General features: G+C 32.9%; 2 protein-coding genes across 3 annotated transcripts in view; both read left to right on the top strand.

Moving 5' to 3' along the window:
* Window positions 1–19,858, top strand: part of LOC6049763 (CUGBP Elav-like family member 2) — a 247,728-nt gene that overhangs the window by 94,212 nt on the left and 133,658 nt on the right. The gene's annotated exons all lie outside the window — the stretch shown is intronic.
* LOC119767920 overlaps window positions 1–19,858 on the top strand; it is a 46,865-nt gene that overhangs the window by 1,178 nt on the left and 25,829 nt on the right. The window lies entirely within an intron of this gene.

Raw genomic sequence — 19,858 nt, 5'->3', positions numbered from 1 at the left:
GTAATATTTCTGTGTTGATCCCCCCCCCATCCCTCCCCACATTTTCTATTTTCCGACCTCTCAGCAAATCTGTGTTGTGGCTAATCCAGAGGAAGACACCCCTTTTTTTCTCGAAACCAGCGCATTCCTAAACATCTCTCTCTCTGTGTCTCCTCACTCCTTCTGCTGCTGATGCTGGTGTTGTTGTATAACGCGCTTGTCTCTAATTTGTCATCTTTCGACGTCTGCTCACACTTGGCCAGCTGACCCCTTTCGCGAGCTCGAGGAAATCCTTTCGTCGCCGGTCATTTGTTTTCCAACGTCAGTCGACGCAGGCTAGGCAAGGTTGTCCACTTGAGAGATAGGGAAAAACGTGGCACTCGGGAAAATTTGAAATGGAAATCTTCCGAGTACATTCTGAAATCGTAAAAATTTGAAAAAAAAACATATAAAATAATGGTCGCAATGCTTGCTTAGGGCATATCCTACAGTTCCTGCCGTTTGAAAAATATTTTAACTCCTAGACAAGCTTATCTGGGAAAAGAAGAGTTTTGATTTAAAGTTTAACAAGTTAAGCAGTTCAAGAAACTCATCCGATAAATTTAAAAACAATTGAAAAAAATATCTTATTTTTTATACTTAAAATTCAAAATTATAATTTTGTTCCTAAAAAATTGTTTGAAATCTTTTTTTGTAAAATTGTTAGTTTTTTTCTGTTCAAACTTTCTTGAAAATGTAAGGGCACTTGTATGAATCGCGAAAACACGCGACTTCCCGAAGGTTAATAAGACCGTTTAGTTTTTCCTTTCTGTACTGATATTAGGCTATAAACCTAAAACATAAATCTTCGATTTGAGTTAATTTGATCTTGTTATCCCGAAACCGTCTGAAACCGTAAAGAGATAGAAAATTTGTTTAAAAGAAAGGGACTTATGCGTAAAATTTGACATCCGATTTGATGGCGTAATGAAAGTTCAAAAAAAAACTATTTTATATATATAAAAAAAATAAATCGCTGCCATTACTCAACTGTCTCGATTACTCGACTATCGAGAGACATGTCATTTTATGGGAAACTTAATGTACTTTTGGAATCTGCAATAACCCAGAATGAACAAAAAATTTGCATTCGATAATCACGTATTTTTTGTAACTTTGCAGGTTTACTTTTGAGAATTTTATACTTAAATTCAATCGAGTGCTTTGAAAAGTTTTTATTCAGAATTTTCAGAACATTTAGCTTAATCTTGATACTTTGGTCCTTGGAAATAGAGTGTTTCTCAAAAAATAAATATGTATTGGATAAACCAGTCGTAGCGCTTGCTTAGGGCGTATCCCAGAGTTGCAGCCATTTGAAAAATATTTTAACTCCAAGAGAAGATAATCTGAGAAAAGAAGATTTTTAGGACAAAGTCACTGAAGTTATGGCAAATCAAAAACTTATCCTGAAAATAACAAATATTAAATTTTGCTCAATACTTAAAATTTGTATGGCTTGAAAACTAACTAGCGATATAAAATATTCTAACAACTACACATTTTATTCATAATAATTAACATATTAACATACTTACTTTTATTTTTTCAATTTAATTGTGTTTTTTATCCATACAAAATTCTAGAAATTTTCATGCATGACAATTTCATAAAGTCTTCATTTTGAAATCATATAAGTCAGCTAAAATTACAAAAAAAAAAAAAAAATAAAAAATAAAATAAAACCATTGCACTTCTATAAAAAAAGCTAAATTTTATTGTTACGCTTTCGAAAAAAATAGGCGAACTGAAAATAAAAACTTATTTGGGAAAAGCTTCGAGAAATTGAGGATTAAAAAAATGGATAATTGGAAAAGTTAAGCACTCATATTAGATATTGGAAAGGCTTATAAAAATATTATTATCAAAAAAATACACGAAGCAAAAAAAAATAATTTAAAAATATGAAAATTTATTTTTATTACAAGTCGTGGTTTCAACATAAGAATAAAATCATTAATTTCCAAAACATTAAAGTATTCACGAACATTTTATTTTTTACGAAAAAAAAGTTTTTGTTGTGCTTTTCATTGAAATTTCACAAAAGCTCAAAATAATTTTAATCCAGCCCAAAAAATTTAATATGATAATCAATGCAGAAAAATGTATTTTAGATTGCTTTCAGTCGATAAAACTTCTATTTTCATTTAAAGTAAAAAAATGCCCCCTTGATTTTTCGGACCAATTTTGAAACATATTTGCAACGGCCTTAAAAAAAAGTTATGAAAATTCAGGAACTCATCTAAAAAAAATAAAATGAAAAAATCTAAAATTTTCAAACTTGGTTCAAACTTTGGAAACATTGAATATTGCGCCCATATTGAAATTTTGGAATCAAGACTAACATTTTAAAAGGGCCAGACATTCTATATTACGCCCATTTGAATTGTTAGTTTTGATTCAAAAATTTTCTTATTATTTTTTCGAAGAGGTTGTAAATTTCACAAATGATTCACTTTTTCAACATTGAAAATTTGACCATTAGTTGATTTTAGAAACAGTCATTTTTTTTTGTATAGTCATAAATACACTCATAAATACTCATAAAAAAAGTTGAAATCAGCCAATTTCTTAGAAAATTGCTTTTAACTGGGTTAATTGGGTCGTACAGCTTGCATAAGGCGTATCCTAGAAATTTGAAATAATAAAAATTAAATTAAATTTTCAAAATTTTTAAGCAAAAGGTTAAGAATTGCTTCATACAATCTTTCAGTAAGGCTTCTTAATTAAAATAAGCCGTAATTTTTCGACTTAAAATTAAAAAAAATGAGCTGGCAAGCAAAAAAAATGTAGTAAGCTAATTTTAATAGTCAAAATAAAAAAAAACCAAAAAAAAATAATAAAAAAAACCAAAAATTTAAAAAAAGCATTAAAATACAAATTTGTTATATTTGAATCCTAAAAAACTTTAATTTTTTTTTCGGTTTTTAATTATTATTTTCCCAAAGAAAACAAATTAATTTTCTCGATTTCCTAATGTTTTCCATCGTGCTCAGCAAGGCCACTCTCACTGCGTTCAAGTCAAGTGTGTGTGCTGGTGTTGTAGGAAAATCCCAGAAGTGATGCCTCTTAGTCGAGGTTTTCTTCCCGAACACCGCCAAGTAGCACTGAATGACGCCAATTCATCATTTTGCTACTGGCGGTGCGAGGCCAAACTAGCCGGCTAGCCAGTCAGAGGCAGATTATTTTCATTATTATTGGAATGCTGTGTGGAAGCATAAGCATGTGATCATGATGAAATGTTGGCCGGAGATTTGTCCGGACATGTGTTTAGTGTTGGGAAGAGATTTAAAGGTTTTGAGCTAGTTTGCGATCGCAAGTGATTAATTTGTTATGTATCTTGCGCTAGGTTTGAGGTTGTTTCTGAATTATGTTTCTTTAAAATCTTTTTAATCATGTTGAGAAACGCTGAAAAAAAAACAGTTCAATTTCGTTGAGATTCGAACTCAGATGCTTCTATTGGAGTCGGACGCCCTTACCAACTGAGCTACAGAAGCTCATTCTAGAACAGTAGTTATATTAGAATTACATTCGTTCTGCATCATTTAGCTGGAAAACGTTTTATTCCGTTGTTTTCAACAACAATTCCATAAAACAAGACGGTTATCTTTATGCATTGTTGCACAACATCAAATATTTACAGTCAAAATCTTATCAGAGAGCCATCACTCCACCAAAAAGAAAAAAAAAAGTTTATGATTCCTTCCATGAATAAGTCAAGCAAACACACTCACTCGAAGACTCAAAGAAAAAACTGTGCCACAAAATTCGGTAAACCGTGAAAATCAAAACATTAGTTTTACGTCTGTTTTATCGCTCTTCCGCAAAACTGTGTGTGTGTGTGTACTCTTGTACTTGTTTGTGTGTTTTTCTTTATGAATGTGTAAGTTGGGGGTTCTCAGCATGACTCGTGCTCGCTGCTACTAAGCCGACACCACTTATGGCGATTATGTGATGGTTTTCTTTTACTTTTACTTCTCACTTTTTTTTCTCAATCACAAAATGCTTTCCCTTTTGTTTGCCGGGGTGGCGGCGGCAGTTGTGCCGAGGTTCACATAAATTTATTTGTTTTTTTTTTCTTGGTACGTGCTTTTTTTACACTCCGCAAGCAGAAGCGCTCAAAATTTTCGCGTTTGACAGCCCACAGACATTATATCATCGACTGATGTTGATGTGTGTGTGCCGGCAAAAAAGCCTCAAGTCAAATTTCACCAAATTAGATTATTGTTTTTAATATTCTGGCTGGGCGGCCGCGGTGGTACGAGTTTGGCATGTAATTTTTGTGTGTTTGAAGGCACGGCTCGGTATGAGCACAGGGACTTATCTTTTCCCTGTAGCTCTAGTGGATAAACAGTGGCTGTGTGGCTGACTCTATTACCAAGCAAGAAGGTGCTTTGGTAACCGAGGCCTCGTGCAGTTTTCGTCAGGCTGGGCGGTTGTTGTTTTCATTGAAAGTGTAAGCGATTTAAATTGCATAGTGGGTTCTATTTAAAGAAATTGGTAAAAATAAACCAGAATAATTGAATTGACCCTAAATGTAAATTTTGTATGGACACAACATCTCTTTTTGTAATTGATTTAATATCATTATTTTCATTTCGTATTTTGCTCCTCTCTTATCATTTTAAAAAATAATAAAAACTATGACCACTATCTTTGTCAAGTCAATGTAAAATTTAGCTTATTTTGACACCCATATTGCACATTTGAAAATTTAGAAAAAATAGGATTTTGCCTTGTAATTCCTAAAGAATTTGTCGTTTTCTGTAAAGCTCGTTTTTTGCAGCAATATTTGTATTTTGTTTAATTATCAAATTTTGAGAAAAATTATCCTAGCTTGCACATAATGTAAATTTTTGAGACAAATTTGGTATTCAGTACAATTTAATCAAAGTATAATAAAATTTTGCTTTAGTTCAAACAATTATTGCAACTTATAATAATTTAAATGACGAAAAAAAATATTTTGTATTGAAAATCGCATTTATAAAATTAAGGTTAAATTTGCTGTTTAACACTAGATTTAACCTATATCTAATGTTTTGAATTTGAATATTTTCAAGAAATATGGTATTCCAAATGCTGTAAAAACAATTAAATTTTGTGTAGATTTTCATTCCTTCAGAGTTTTTAGTAGAGCAGTTCTCTAGGATTTCGGTCATTCGATTTTTTTTGTATTTTTTAATCCGACTGAAACTTTTTTGGTGCCTTCGGTATGCCCAAAGAAGCCATTTTGCATCATTAGTTTGTCCATATAATTTTCCATACAAATTCGGCAGCTGTCCATACAAAAATGATGTATGAAAATTCAAAAATCTGTATCTTTTGAAGGAATTTTTTGATCGATTTGGTGTCTTCGGCAAAGTTGTAGGTATGGATACGGACTACACTGGAAAAAAATAATACACGGTAAAAAAAATTTGGTGATTTTTTTATTTAACTTTATATCACTAAAACTTGATTTACAAAAAAACACTATTTTTAATTTTTTTTATTTTTTGATATGTTTTAGAAGGCATAAAATGCCAACTTTTCAGAAATTTCCAGGTTGTGCAAAAAATCACTGACCGAGTTATGAATTTTTAATCAATACTGATTTTTCAAAAATCGAAATTTTGGTCGTAAAAATTTTCAACTTCATTTTCGATGTAAAATCAAATTTGCAATCAAAAGTACTTTACTGAAATTTTGATAAAGTGCACCGTTTTCAAGTTATAGCCATATTTAAGTGACTTTTTTGAAAATAGTCGCAGTTTTCATTTTTAAATTAGTGCACATGTTTGCCCAGTTTTGAAAAAATATTTTGAAAAGCTGAGAAAATTCTCTATATTTTGCTTATTTGGACTTTGTTGATACGACCTTTAGTTGCTGAGATATTGCAATGCAAAGGTTTAAAAACAGGAAAATTGATGTTTTCTAAGTTTCACCCAAACAACCCACCATTTTCTATCGTCAATATCTCAGCAACTAATGGTCCGATTTTCAATGTTAATATATGAAACAATTGTGAAATTTTCCGATCTTTTCGAAAAAAATATTTTTGGAATTTTCAAATCAAGACTAACATTTCACAAAGGCCAAACATTCAATATTACGCCCTTTTAAAATGTTTGTCTTGATTTGAAAATTCCAAAAATATTTTTTTCGAAAAGATCGGAAAATTTCACAATTGTTTCATATATTAACATTGAAAATCGGACCATTAGTTGCTGAGATATTGACGATAGAAAATGGTGGGTTGTTTGGGTGAAACTTAGAAAACATCAATTTTCCTGTTTTTAAACCTTTGCATTGCAATATCTCAGCAACTAAAGGTCGTATCAACATAGTCCGAATAAGCAAAATATAGAGAATTTTCTCAGCTTTTCAAAAATATTTTTTCAAAACTGGGCAAACATGTGCACTAATTTAAAAATGAAAACTGCGACTATTTTCAAAAAGTCACTTAAATATGGCTATAACTTGAAAACGGTGCACTTTATCAAAATTTCAGTAAAGTACTTTTGATTGCAAATTTGATTTTACATCGAAAAATGAAGTTGAAAATTTTACGACCAAAATTTCGATTTTTGAAAAATCAGTATTGATTAAAAATTCATAACTCGGTCAGTGATTTTTGCACAACCTGGAAATTTCTGAAAAGTTGGCATTTTATGTCTTCTAAAACATATAAAAAATAAAAAAATTAAAAATAGTGTTTTTGTAAATCAAGTTTTAGTGATAAAGTTAAATAAAAAATCACCAAATTTTTTTTTACCGTGTATTATTTTTTTCCAGTGTAGTCCGTATCCATACCTACAACTTTGCCGAAGACACCAAATCGATCAAAAAATTCCTTCAAAAGATACAGATTTTTGAATTTTCATACATCATTTTTGTATGGAAAGCTGCCGAATTTGTATGGAAAATTATATGGACAAACTAATGATGCAAAATGGCTTCTTTGGGCATACCGAAGGCACCAAAAAAGTTTCAGCCGGATTAAAAAATACAAAAATTAAAATTGAAGAAAAAAGACCGATTTCGTAGAGAATTGCTCAGTACCAAAAAGCTAAAAAAAATAGCAAAATACCTTTTTTAAATACTCATATTTACATAATTAGCAATTTGAGTATCAAACGACGCAATATCTTGTAAAAATTTTCCATACTTTTGAAATTTGGGTGTAAAATACAAAAAAAAATCGCAAGATATCGTAATTTTTTATACTCAACTTTTCATAATTTGCAATTAATATCAAACCAGAGGCGTCGCGTCCACCTGTTCAACCTGTTCATAGGACAGGTGGTCATTTTGATGTATAATAATATTGATTATCTTAATTATAATTGTACAATTATATATTTGTACGAACATGCGAACTCGTCTTAGAATCATGAAAACGCCAGACGAAATCATTGCACAGAACGCACAATGAAAACGCACCGCGCACTGCAAAATCTCCCAAGCAGCAGCCAACCTGTCCAAAATTATTTTAGGACGGCTTCCCATACAACGCATTTGCCGAATACATTCAAAGGCCTCTTATTTGTATACGGGGGGCAACTATAGTGTGCGACGCTCAAACTGTGCAGAGCTGACACAGAACAGGCGAGCCGCGCGCGCCGCCCCGTGAGTGAGAGCGCCAGAGCAAAAATTTGGCCGAGTCGTTCGAGTCGCCGCCAGAATAAGCGTCGCTCTCTCCATCTCTCCGTTCCGTCAATTGCTCTCTCTCTGTTCCCGCTCTTTCTGGGGGTGGCGCGCCCGTCCTGTGTCAGCTCTGCACAGTTTGAGCGTCGCACACTACAGAAGTCCGCCGTGTAAAAATAAGAGGCCTTTGAATGTATTCGGCAAATGCGTTGTATGGGAAGCCGTCCTAAAAGAATTTTGGACAGGTTGGCTGCTGTTTGGGAGATTTTGCAGTGCGCGGTGCATTTTCATTGTGCGTTCTGTGCAATAATTTCGTCTGGCGTTTTCAAGATTCTACGACGAGTTTGCATGTTCGTGCAATTATACTATTGAACATAATCTAAATTTAGACATTTTTTTGCTTAATTTCAAATAAATTAAAAAAATTATAAAACTGGTTCAATCTTGCTTAAAATGATTATCAACGCCGATTATTTTTAGTTGATTTTAAGTTTATTTACATCGAAATTTGGATTTTTTTTACTTTTCGAGCTATTATTGAAAGGAAAGCGACATAAACTTGAACAAATATTTGTAACGGCCTAAGTATGTTAGCAGGTTTTGTACAATAAATTATGTTAATCGGGGCTGCTTAACTTTTTAGACTTTTCTGAAGTATTGACGGGCCGGAAAAAAATATTTGATAAAAATTGAAGAGAAAAATAATAAAAAAGTTATGTGCAACACTTTTCAAATATTTCATTCATATATTTAGATTTTGAGAAAAAAGACAAAGAAACAAAGTTTTTTTTTATAATTTATTGTATAAAATGCCTTGTAATTATCTTTGCCGATTGCAATGAAAGACCATAATATCATTATAAGAATAACAAATCATTAAAACTTCTTTGTTCTTTGCTAATATTTTTACAAATACAAAATCACTTTTGCAGAGCTGTGCAATATTTTTAAAAATACATAATATGATAAACAGATTTCTATAAAATTTTCTTCATTTTTTATATTGAAGTGTATGAAAAAAACATACATGATATTTGGTTCTTTGATACATTTATTTTAATTTTTCAAAAATATTTGTAACGATCTCTATATTCAAACTGACGATTTTGCTTACATTTTTCCTTTTTTAAGCACAATTTTATCCGTGGAAATTTAACCTGAAAAAACCCTTTTACCCATTGCATCCTTGCTTATTAACTCATTCTTTGAGAATATATTTTTATCCATGTTTTGAGAAAAATAACATTCAATTTGAAGGATACGGAAATTTTTTGAAAATGAATTCAGTTTTCTTCAGCACATTTGTAGCCAACAATCAAGTTTTGTTATATATTTCAAATATTTACGGAATGGAAAATGATGGTTTTAGCTCACGAAAAAAAAAATCGTCGAATTTTTGAAATCAAATGATTTTAAGTCAACTGCTCTGTTGATTTATGCATTTTTAAACACTCTATTTATTAAAATCTTTAACCCATTTTTTCAATTTGTTTTTCTTTGTTTTGTTTTCATAAAGGAATTTATTTTGAACAGGTATTCAAAATGGCCACGCGTCGCCTCTGTATCAAACGATTCAAATTTGGTATGAATTTTCAATACTTAGAATTTTAGTATCAAATACGAATTTACACAAAAATACGTATTATTTTTGAATACCCTAATTTATTTTTAGTTTAAAATAATGGTATCAGTAAATTATCAGTAAAATACTCTAATTTTCCAAAAAAGAAAGTATTTTTAAATACTAAATTTTTTCAAAATTTTTAAACTTTTGAAAATATTCTGATATTTATTATTTGCAATATGGATGTAAAACAACGCAATTTTTTTTTTAATTTGTACTGCTTTGAAGCGGGTTTGCCCAAATGTCAGTATTTTTATAGAACACTAAAAACTGTATTGTAAATCCATGTACAATTTATTGTCGTTTGATACTCAAAAAGTTAATTTTGAAAATTTGTTTGTTACACTGAAATCTCTAATCTAGTGGAAATATATTACTGTTTTTGCGCAGTTTAATTTCCATATTGCATAATATGACAATTTTAATATCGATGAAAAAAAAATTGGAATCGTTAAATTATTTATACTTTTTTACACGACATTTGAAAAAAAGTAAATTAATCTAGTAAAATGATTCTATCGTTTTCGTTAAACGATAAAGTTCTTGACGATTACCTTAGGCCGATGCAAATATTTAAAAAAGTTTTTGTCCCTCGGCCCTGGCCGTGGTCAAGGGGGCAAAAATAAAAAATAAAAAATTGTTATAACAAGCCATAGTCTTCACATTTGATGAAAAAAGTGTTTTAAAATGCATTTTACACTAGTTCAGTTGTTTTGCAATCATTAGTTTTCAAAAAATCTAAGATCTGACAAAAACCAAAATTGTATCGAAAAAAAAGATTTTGCATCGAAAATTTTCAAAAAATCTTAAGATTTTTTAATAAACCCAAACATGCTAAAAATAATTTTAAGCGCAGGAGAATGTATTTTAATTTGATTTCAGTTGGTTGCACTTGAATTTTCATTAAAATTTTGAAGTTTATTGTAAAAATATTTTTTGCCCCTGATTTTCGGGCCAATTTTGAAGGGGGTGACAAAAACTTTTAAAAATATTTGTACCAGCCTTATCGGTTTACAAACAAAGTTACTCGTTGGATAAATAATTCATCATTTTTTTCTGAATGGTCATATTGCTTGCCTAAGGCGGATTCTAGGCTGTTTTAATGGTTGAATTGAAAATTGTAAAATATGTTCAAAAATTCAGAATTTCAAACTGACGAAAATTTGTCATTAAGCTGGTAAAAATATTATGAAAATTCAAAAACTCACTAAAAAGGTTTTGTTGGTATGGTTTTTTAACGTTATTTATGTAACTTTTTCAATTTGGTTACTTTTATTTGTAATCTTAGATTTTTTTCGTTTTAAAACTTTCATATTTAGAGTTTTTTTTTTCTTTTCAAAAAAGTTTCAGTTAATTTCTTACCATCGAGATGAACGAACAAATGAAAGATTGTAAACAGAATTTCCAATTTTTACTTTTTGGGTGTTTTTAAAACCGCCAGGAATATTTAAAAACGCCAGTATTTTTTAATATGGTCTCTTCAAAATTGGTGATTTAATAATGGTCGCTTCAAAATTTGTTCTTCATAAATGAGATAGTTTACTTGTTTTTTTTAGATTTAAACTGTCCTGATTTTTTTTCAGAATTAAATGAATAATAAATGAATCGTCGAATAAATCAGTCGAAAAATAATTTTATTAAAATATTGTTAAAATTATTACCGATTTTCCCCCTGAAATCCCACTTTCCTCCGGAGTTACAGCGTTTCCGAGTGTTATCGCCGGCGAACAAAAGCTCACGTAAGAGGGCTCTCATTTCCCTTCTCCTCTCTCTCTCTGCCTCTCCCTTTACGCTCTCCTGTCATCTATCCAATTCATTTGCAACAAAAGCAGCATAATAGGTTCATGTAAATCAGTTTCAATGAACACACGACAGAAAGGTACAAAAAAAAAAATGTTAGCAAGAATCGCGCTGAGCACGTTTTCACTTTTTTGTCTCATCTTGTAATTTTTTCCGCGAGTCGTGGAATGTCTTGTTGATCCCGCGACAACTTTATGACAATTTGAATTGTTTGCGGGTATTTTCTTTTGTAGAGAGAGAGAGAGAGATACCTCTTCCGTCCTCTCATACCTCATCTTGTGAGGTGAGCTGGTCTGAAATGGTTTATGACTTGATTTTCTTCTAAAATGATGAACGCACGATCGTGAGATTTGAGTGATTTTGCGAAAATTTGAGGACACGGAGGGAAATTTGCAGCGTAAACGTTCATTTATTGACCATTTTATTTTTTTTAACAAAAAAAAGTTTTTTATTTTGCAATTTTTAACATAATTGTAAGTATCATTGTTTGAGACATGATACAAGAAATAAACGTCAGCCACACACACTTTTAGCCTAGTTGCGCACAGCACAGGAACGTGATCCGTTTCGGCAATCGGATCGGACTAATTTTGCGGCCTTGCGCGGGGACAGAACCGACAGACGACAGTCCCCGACTGACTAACTGACGATTTTGAGTGATTTCGAGAGAAGAAGTACCTTCTTGACGACGATGGCGGAGGAAAATGAAAACACACGCACTAATGGTGTTGATTTTTCCAATTTTGACGACAAATGGATGAGGTCGGAGGTTGCTAATGCGTTGCTTTGAGCGTTTTTGAGGTTATTTTTTGTATGCTAATGGGATGTCGAAATGGTTCTTGATTTGGGGCAGGATTTTTGTGAAATAATTCGATTATTTTCGATGATGATTTATGTCATGAAATGAGAAAATCAAATATTTTTAAAGAAAAGTTATGAATTTCAATCAAATTAATTTTAAAAGTTCTAAGTTTTTATTCGTTTGTTCAATTCAGAGGTTCAAGGCTAACTGAATCTTTTTTTTATTTTTTTGTTAAATATTTATTAGTTGCGACTTTTCCAGCATTATCACTCATCCTTTCACTCTTCCCACTTGTCATCACAACATTGTACGCCACCAGGGATGGAATAATCGCAAAAAAATCATTTTCGCTTGCGAACTTTCTTCACCCGCGAAAGAGAGAGGAGGCAAATCACGCAAAAGAAAATCGCTCCCGAACTTCTCCAAAAAATCAATCTGTGGATGATTTTTTGTGATTTCCCTTGTTAGCATCACTTAAAATTATTTATTTCGCTTTGTTTACACTAATTGCCCAACTACAAAAAGTGACAGTTCATTTTTCGACCTGTGACGTACCACATGCAAGTGTAGTAGTGAAAAAGATGTTCCGCCGAATAATCAAGATGATGATTTTTTTAGATTCCTTTTAGCGATCTTTCGTGCGCGAGAGAGGAGAGCCATGCTTCTTTTGGATTTTTTCTCTTGATGAACGTCCAAAGATTTTCTTTTGATGATGATTATTCCATCGCTGTACGCCACACTGAATGTTGACGAGCTCGGAACCATTAATTAACCCATATTCCCCCCTCCCCAACTTGATTTTCCCTTGGTCAAAAAAAGCCATTTATTACCCTGGGCCTGGGCAATCAACCGCACAAGTACGATTAGTGCGGCAATTACAGAGAGTGAAACGTTCTATGTTGTCTAGAGTGAGAGCTGAGCTCGGAAAGCATTTTAGCGCAAATCCATAATTCATATCCCGTCCAGCTATCGGCTGGGAGGGGAAATGCGGGGTGAAGCGGGACAGTCGACCGCCGGAAGTGACCACTAAATGCAAATCGAGGACGTCACATCTCGCACGTGGCGTTGCGTCCTCGCCGCCCTCCCCTGACAAAACCAAGACAGATACTAATTTGCTACCATTTGACACATGTGGAACAGTGGAACTGAGGTTTGAGGTTTTTGGGGTTTTTTTTTTGAAATTAAATATGTCTTTATTGAACTTTCTTATAATAATTACATTTCATTTACATTCTAAGTGGTATGGCTAAATGCTCTTCATCTTTGTTGTATTTTTCGTTTTATTATTAACTGATCACATTTATTTATTTGCTACAAATTGTTTTACATTTTTGCATTTAATCGAATACATTTGGGTAAAAAAAGAAAAAATTGCTTTATCAACTAATCCTAACTTAAAACTAAAATAAAAATTCTTTGAATTATTCAAAATCATTAGAACGAGTAAACTATGAACTGTATTTTAAGATGAATGCTCCAAGCGTTCTTACTTGTTCCTGGCGAGTTTTGCACCCACGCAGAGTTGTTGTCATCTCGATGAAAATGTTCAGAAGTTCTTGTGGTGAAAACAGGTCACTGCTGCCTTCATCCGTTGATGCTGGTTGGTTTCCCCTCGGTTGCTGACTGAAGCCTGGAGGTGTTGTATTCTCTGCAACTTTTGGCCGCTGATTCAACGGCAATGGCTGCAGATTTGGAACCACTCGAACAGTTCCCGCTCCAGGTGACGCCAAAGCAGGAAAATCCACGTCCGTGAATGCTGGTGGTGTTTTGCGACGATTTGGTTGGTGCCTCGTCGTCGCTTGCTGCCGAATTTTTACAAACTCAGCCCGTTTTGGGCAGCTTCGATTCTTGGTCGAATGGTCGCCGCCGCAATTGAAGCATTTCGCTTCGATGTTCTCGTTGATTGTTTCGCAAGCTTGAGTTTTGTGCTCACCTCCGCAGGTTGCACAACGACTCTTGATGAAACAGTTCCTTCCACCATGCCCAAACTGCAAACAGTTCGAACAGGTTTTTGGGGTTGGTAGTGTTCATGTCTAATATTTTTATATGAAATGTTGGAAATATTTCAATGTTAAACTGATATTTTGGTTTTGATTCTAGATTTGATACTGAAAATAATTGAATCATATAAAAAATGCATAAGATCTTTGTTTAATAAATAAATAATTAAATAAAGCTTATGGTCAAACCTGAAAAACCTCTGAAACTAATATTGCTTGCTTTGAGCGTATCCTTAGCTTTGTAAATCTCATTTAACCACCAAAAATTAAAAAAAAAATGTTTTTACGTTAATTTTGTATATTTTCAAACCGGGTCGTATCGCTTGCTGAGGGCGTATTCTAGACTTTGAATATGTTTAAACTGCAAAATAAAAAGATTTGCAAAATCTTATTCTTAATTGCAACCTTTATTTTGTTTTTTTAAGGTCGTATCGCTTGCTTAGGGCTTTTCCTCAATTTTCAATGTTCAAAAAAATAATTAAATAAAAAACAATAAAAAATTATGCAAAATAAACCATAGAAAATAAACTAAAACAATAAACTGAAGAAAATAAACTAAAGAAAATAAGCATAAGAAAATTTAGTAACGAAATTAAACGAGAGAAAATAAATTTAAAAAAAATTAGCATAAGAAAAAAAATGTTAACGAAAATAAACTAGAGAAAATAAACTGAAAAAAATTAATAAAAGAAAAGGAATCAATGATATATTAATGAATAAAAGCAAACAGATAAAAGAATATTAATTCAAAAATAAATAAATGAAACATTGATAACAGAAATAAATGTAAAAAAAGATTTCCAAATCAAAATTATTTAAAAAAAATATTTGAAAAATGGTCGTATTGCTTGCTTAGGGCGTACCCTTGAGTGACAATATCCCTTATTAGCCAAATGAAGTTCGAAAATAAATTAATTTAAACTAGTCTATAATCTTAAATTATACAAAAACGGTTTCAAACCATTTTTTTTTTTCGAATGGTCGTATCTCCTGCTAAGGGCGTATCCTGATTCGGAGTCTCGTTAATTAACGTTAATTTTAAACTTCTTTTTTTTTTATTTTGATCAAAAATAAATCTGTTTATTAATTGACTTATATGCTTTAAATTTGTGAAGTGTTTTTTATTTAATTTTCTTCTCAACTTTAGATGTTTATTTCCCAAATTTGTATGCAACTGTTTTTCAAATTTCAGAACAAATTTCGATTTTAACAAGTCTGTCTTCTCATGTTAGCAACTATAAAAACAGTGCCCTAGTCGGCATAACTAGCTAATCGCTTGCAGAAACTATTTCAGTTTTATGCTCGCGCGTCGTGTTCGCGCGATGATTTATGCTTGTGTTACTTCAGCTGTGTTTGTAAGCTATGTAAGCTGCTGTTATGTGAATGAAGCTCACTCATTCTAGCTTTAGATGTTTGCTGTTGCCGGGTGTTTTTTTTTGCTTCGACAATTGCATCACGATCTGGATCTAGTAATAGCGAGTGATTATTGGCATTAGTTGTCGTTGTCGTTCCAATCGATTAATTATCTAGAGAGGTCGGACTAATGGAAGAAATGCATTAGCTCGAATTACTCACTACAAGCTGAAATGTGAAATGTGTGACTTGCATGAAAAATTACACCGATGTTCGTCATTTATCTCTCTCAGGAGGAAGCTCAAAAGAAGGGGTCACCCCACTTTACACACATTTGTCATCGATAGTACCGCACTCATTTTGTAGTCTGGTCGCAGAAGGGGGAATGGCGTTAATTTTTACCGGTATACCCTCTTCCGTCAACGACCGCGATGGCCAACTTTTCACCTTGTGTTGTAAAGTGCCATGACCAAAAAGATGAGCTCGAGACTTATTTGTTGTGTGCCGGGGTTGGGAAATGCTAATTAGATGGCGAGGGGTGCTACAATGTTAATTTTGAATTTTTCAGATAAAAAATTGTCAATTGACAAAATTGACAAAGTTTACAAAATTGTCAAAATTGTCAAAATTGTCAAAATTGTCAAAATTGTCAAAATTGTCAAAATTGTCAAAATTGTCAAAATTGTCAAAATTGTCAAAATTGTCAAAATTGTCAAAATTGTCAAAATTGTCAAAATTGTCAAAATTGTCAAAATTGTCAAAATTGTCAAAATTGTCAAAATTATCAAAATTGTCAAAATTGTCAAAATTGTCAAAATTGTCAAAATTGTCAAAATTGTCAAAATTGTCAAAATTGTCAAAATTGTCAAAATTGTCAAAATTGTCAAATTTGTCAAAATTGTCAAAATTGTCAAAATTGTCAAAATTGTCAAAATTGTCTAAATTGTCTAAATTGTCTAAATTGTCTAAATTGTCAAAATTGTCAAAATTGTCAAAATTGTCAAAATTGTCAAAATTTTCAAAATTTTTAAAATTGACAAAATTGACAAAATCTTTAAAATTGTTAATATTGACAAAAATGCAAAAAATACAAAAACTACAATGAAAGCTACATCGAATGTCATGTAATATTGTTTTTTTTGTGAGGATGCTAGAAATTTCATACAAAATACTATGAAATTAATCGACGAACCCCTCGGTGTAAATTACCGTTTCGTCACCGTTGATCAACCATCTTCGCTGCAACGACGACGGTGGTAGCAAACACAAATCACACATGCCTGCTTCGCGAACTCTCAATAGTTCCAAGAGCCCAAGTGCCACTTACCATTTTTTGGGGGGTAGGACAATAACTCATTACCATGCGTCATACTTTGAGCCACACAACGGTTTCTCGAATTTCGGCCCAAAAGTAAGAACGTTGCAGAACAATTGGTTCTTTTCTCGGAATTTATGTTCTATTGATTGAGATATTATGGTGCAAGTGACCGTTGTTCTCTGATGTCACACTGCTGCACGCTAAATGAATTTATGGCACTTTGCGTCACCTGGGCGAAACACAAACGAGAGAGGTGTTGACGAAGATTACGGTGCTTTGTTTTTCGAGTCTAAACGAGCCTATTGTGTTGCTCGAGAAACAATCTGGCGATGTTAATCACGCTCGGACTTTCCAGTTGGTTTCACTTTCGAGATAATAGATTTTCAACAGACAGGTGCGATGAGATGGAAAGATTGTTGTTGCACAAGTTGATAGTGCAACATACGTCTGGGTGTCACAATCGTTGGAAAGTGACCTTGTGCTGTCACTCTAGATCTAACCAGTCTGGAGTGGCGGGATGAGTTATACTTGCAAATTCTCGGTGCAGTCTCGATTTGTCGACGGAGATGGCCGATTACGTCGTGGCAATGGTTTTGCATAATCGGGCAACCAATCACTTGAGTTTGGATTTACGACGGGTGAGCGGTTTTCCGGTTGGCCATTGTGTCTAATGCGGCCAATTGTATTGATCACAATGCGACGTTACGTACTTTTTTTTTTGGGTTTGTCAAATTGGGTCACAGTTAAACTTTTGTAGTTGATGTAGTAACAGATTTATCACTCTACTTCCATGGAAATTTTAGACTCAAACTTAAGTTATGTTTGAAATCGAGATTGGGAGATTTTCCCTTATCCGCTTTAAAAAGTGTAAAAATCAACATTTCCCATCTTCCAAATCTTTTTCCTTGTCCCTGGTGGGCGGTGGAATGGGAGCAGCTGTCATGGTGTTGAGGATTTGATTCATGTGAAATTGGTTTTATTCCTTATTATCAAATTCTACTTAATTTATTATCTATACATGACGAAATCCAGGCTGCAACCCGTTAAAATCATTGAAAAATAGTTCAAAAATGGTTCCCTAAATGTTTCATCAGAACTGTAACGCGACAACTACTGATGGTAAACGATATCGCAACGTCACACTCGACACGATTCCCCATCTTGGGCGATCAATTCGTGTACCACGATCAAAACATCGTGTCGTATCACACATTCCCGATTTGTCTGGCTCTCTTCGACTAGAGCTTAAATTTCATACACGGGAAACGGAGACTTTGTCGAGCCCTAGCAGTCACTTTCGTTGGGCTCTTCAACAGCGTCCCTTCCCTCTCCTGCTGCTGAAGATGCTCCTCAAACGGGTTTGAAAGTGAAACTGATGCTCGGCGAAGGGTAATAAAATTTAAAACGCGACAAAGTGATGAAAAGTTGTTTGTACCTCAGACGAGAAAGATGCCAACAGATTTACCTTCAAAGCGTTGTAACAAATTTCAATCAAAGTTCGCAGTCGTAAAACTACATGAAAGGCCACAACTAAACACAACAAAGTTGGCTATCCAAGACCCTTCCAGAACCGTAACTTCAATTAGTTTGAACAACAAACACACACCCATTGGCTGCGATTGTGTGTTGACACACTCACTTCAAAGCAGGAAGCCGCGCATGGCTACGGCATTCACGGAACAACAGAAACTCTCCATTCCGACGGAGAACCCATAAACACGTGTCCGCGGTACTAATCATGAGATAACTACACGTTCTTGTACTTTACAGTTGGGCACTGTTGGAAAATTACATGACATTTAATGTAAAAACGATTTAACGTTGAATTCGGTGGAAATTGCGTTTTACGTAATTTGAACTGTAATTTTACACGCTGTAATTTTACACCTCGTAATTTTACACCCTTAACGCTTAAAAATTTTACATGAGATTCAATGTAGTGTCAGATTGTTTGCTAAGAGCTACAATTTGGCATTTTAAAATTGTCAATATTGTCAAAACTGTCAAAATTGTCAAAATTGTCAAAATTGTCAAAATTGTCAAAATTGTCAAAACTGTCGAAATTGACAAAATTAGCAAAATGGACAAAATCGACAAAATTGACAAAATTGACAAAATTGATAAAATTGACAAAATTGTAAGAATTGTCAATATTGTCAATATTGTCAGAATTGTCAGATTGTAAAAATTTTCAAGTTTTTAAAAAAATTCTAGATTTTTAATATTTTTGAAATTGACCAAAGTGATAAAAATGACAAACATTACAAAAAAAAAAAATACAAAGTTTATGTAAAAATTATTGGAAGTTTACATAATATTCATGTAACGTGAAACATCACACACAAAAATTTACATCACCTCATGTGTATTTTTTACAGCATTGCATATCTTTTTTTAATGCAGCGTCCAAATTGTTGATGCTAGAAGTTAAATTAATTTTCTGTCAAATGTTTCATCGCCCAGAACCGGAACATAATTTTCATGTAAAATTACATAACTTTTATGTACCGTGCATGATCTCTTCCTCGAACCTCAAACCTTCTCAAGTATGTGCTTTTACCACTTCCCGTCGTCGTTGTGTCGTTGTCGTGATTCCAACCCGAAGGTACATAGAGACACACATTGATTGATTGATTTCCTCCATCTCTCTTTGGTGGTAGAGTAAAGTGCGTGTCGTGAGTACAGCAGCGCCCTCTCTTCCGAGATCTGACTGTGTCCACACGCGCGTGCCCTTACAAAGTTTGTCGTCTGACGGCGTTGTTGCTTTGTGGTTACACGCAACTGAGAGACGCGATATTTAAATAGCTGAGTTGCTTGTTGTTGTTTGATTAAGAAATGACACTTTGAAACTGGTTTGCAACATGTTATGTTTTTACAAAGAATCATAAAAGTTGTAATGTTATATTTTTAATGGTATTTTAATAAAATAGTGCAATATGCAACATTATTGATTCTTTTATGTTGCACAGAATTTTATTATGTTGCACAGAAGTTTATTATGTTGCATAGAGGTTTTTTTTTATGTTACACAGAAGTTTTTTATGTTGCACAACGATTGCAAGTATCGAAAATATTACAAAAATTAAAACATTTTACATAATTGTAATTTTTGCGATGTTTAAATAGTTCTAAGTGTTAAATTTATGATGTATTCGTTAAGAAATTAAAATTCAAACTTTCCGTTTGTAACAGGTGTGCAACAAACGACTCCCTTTACCCCGTTAATTTTCCAGCAATATCCAAGTACCTCAAGTGGCTCAAAAGTCATCTCCAAGCGCAAATGTTTGTGTACTATCAACCAAAGTTAGTACACACAA

The sequence above is a fragment of the Culex quinquefasciatus genome, chromosome 2 (genome assembly GCF_015732765.1).
Source record: "Culex quinquefasciatus strain JHB chromosome 2, VPISU_Cqui_1.0_pri_paternal, whole genome shotgun sequence".
In the NCBI taxonomy this organism is placed as follows: domain Eukaryota; kingdom Metazoa; phylum Arthropoda; class Insecta; order Diptera; family Culicidae; genus Culex; species Culex quinquefasciatus.
The sequence above is the reverse complement of the archived record's forward strand: the minus strand, read 5'-3'. Positions and strand labels throughout refer to the sequence as shown.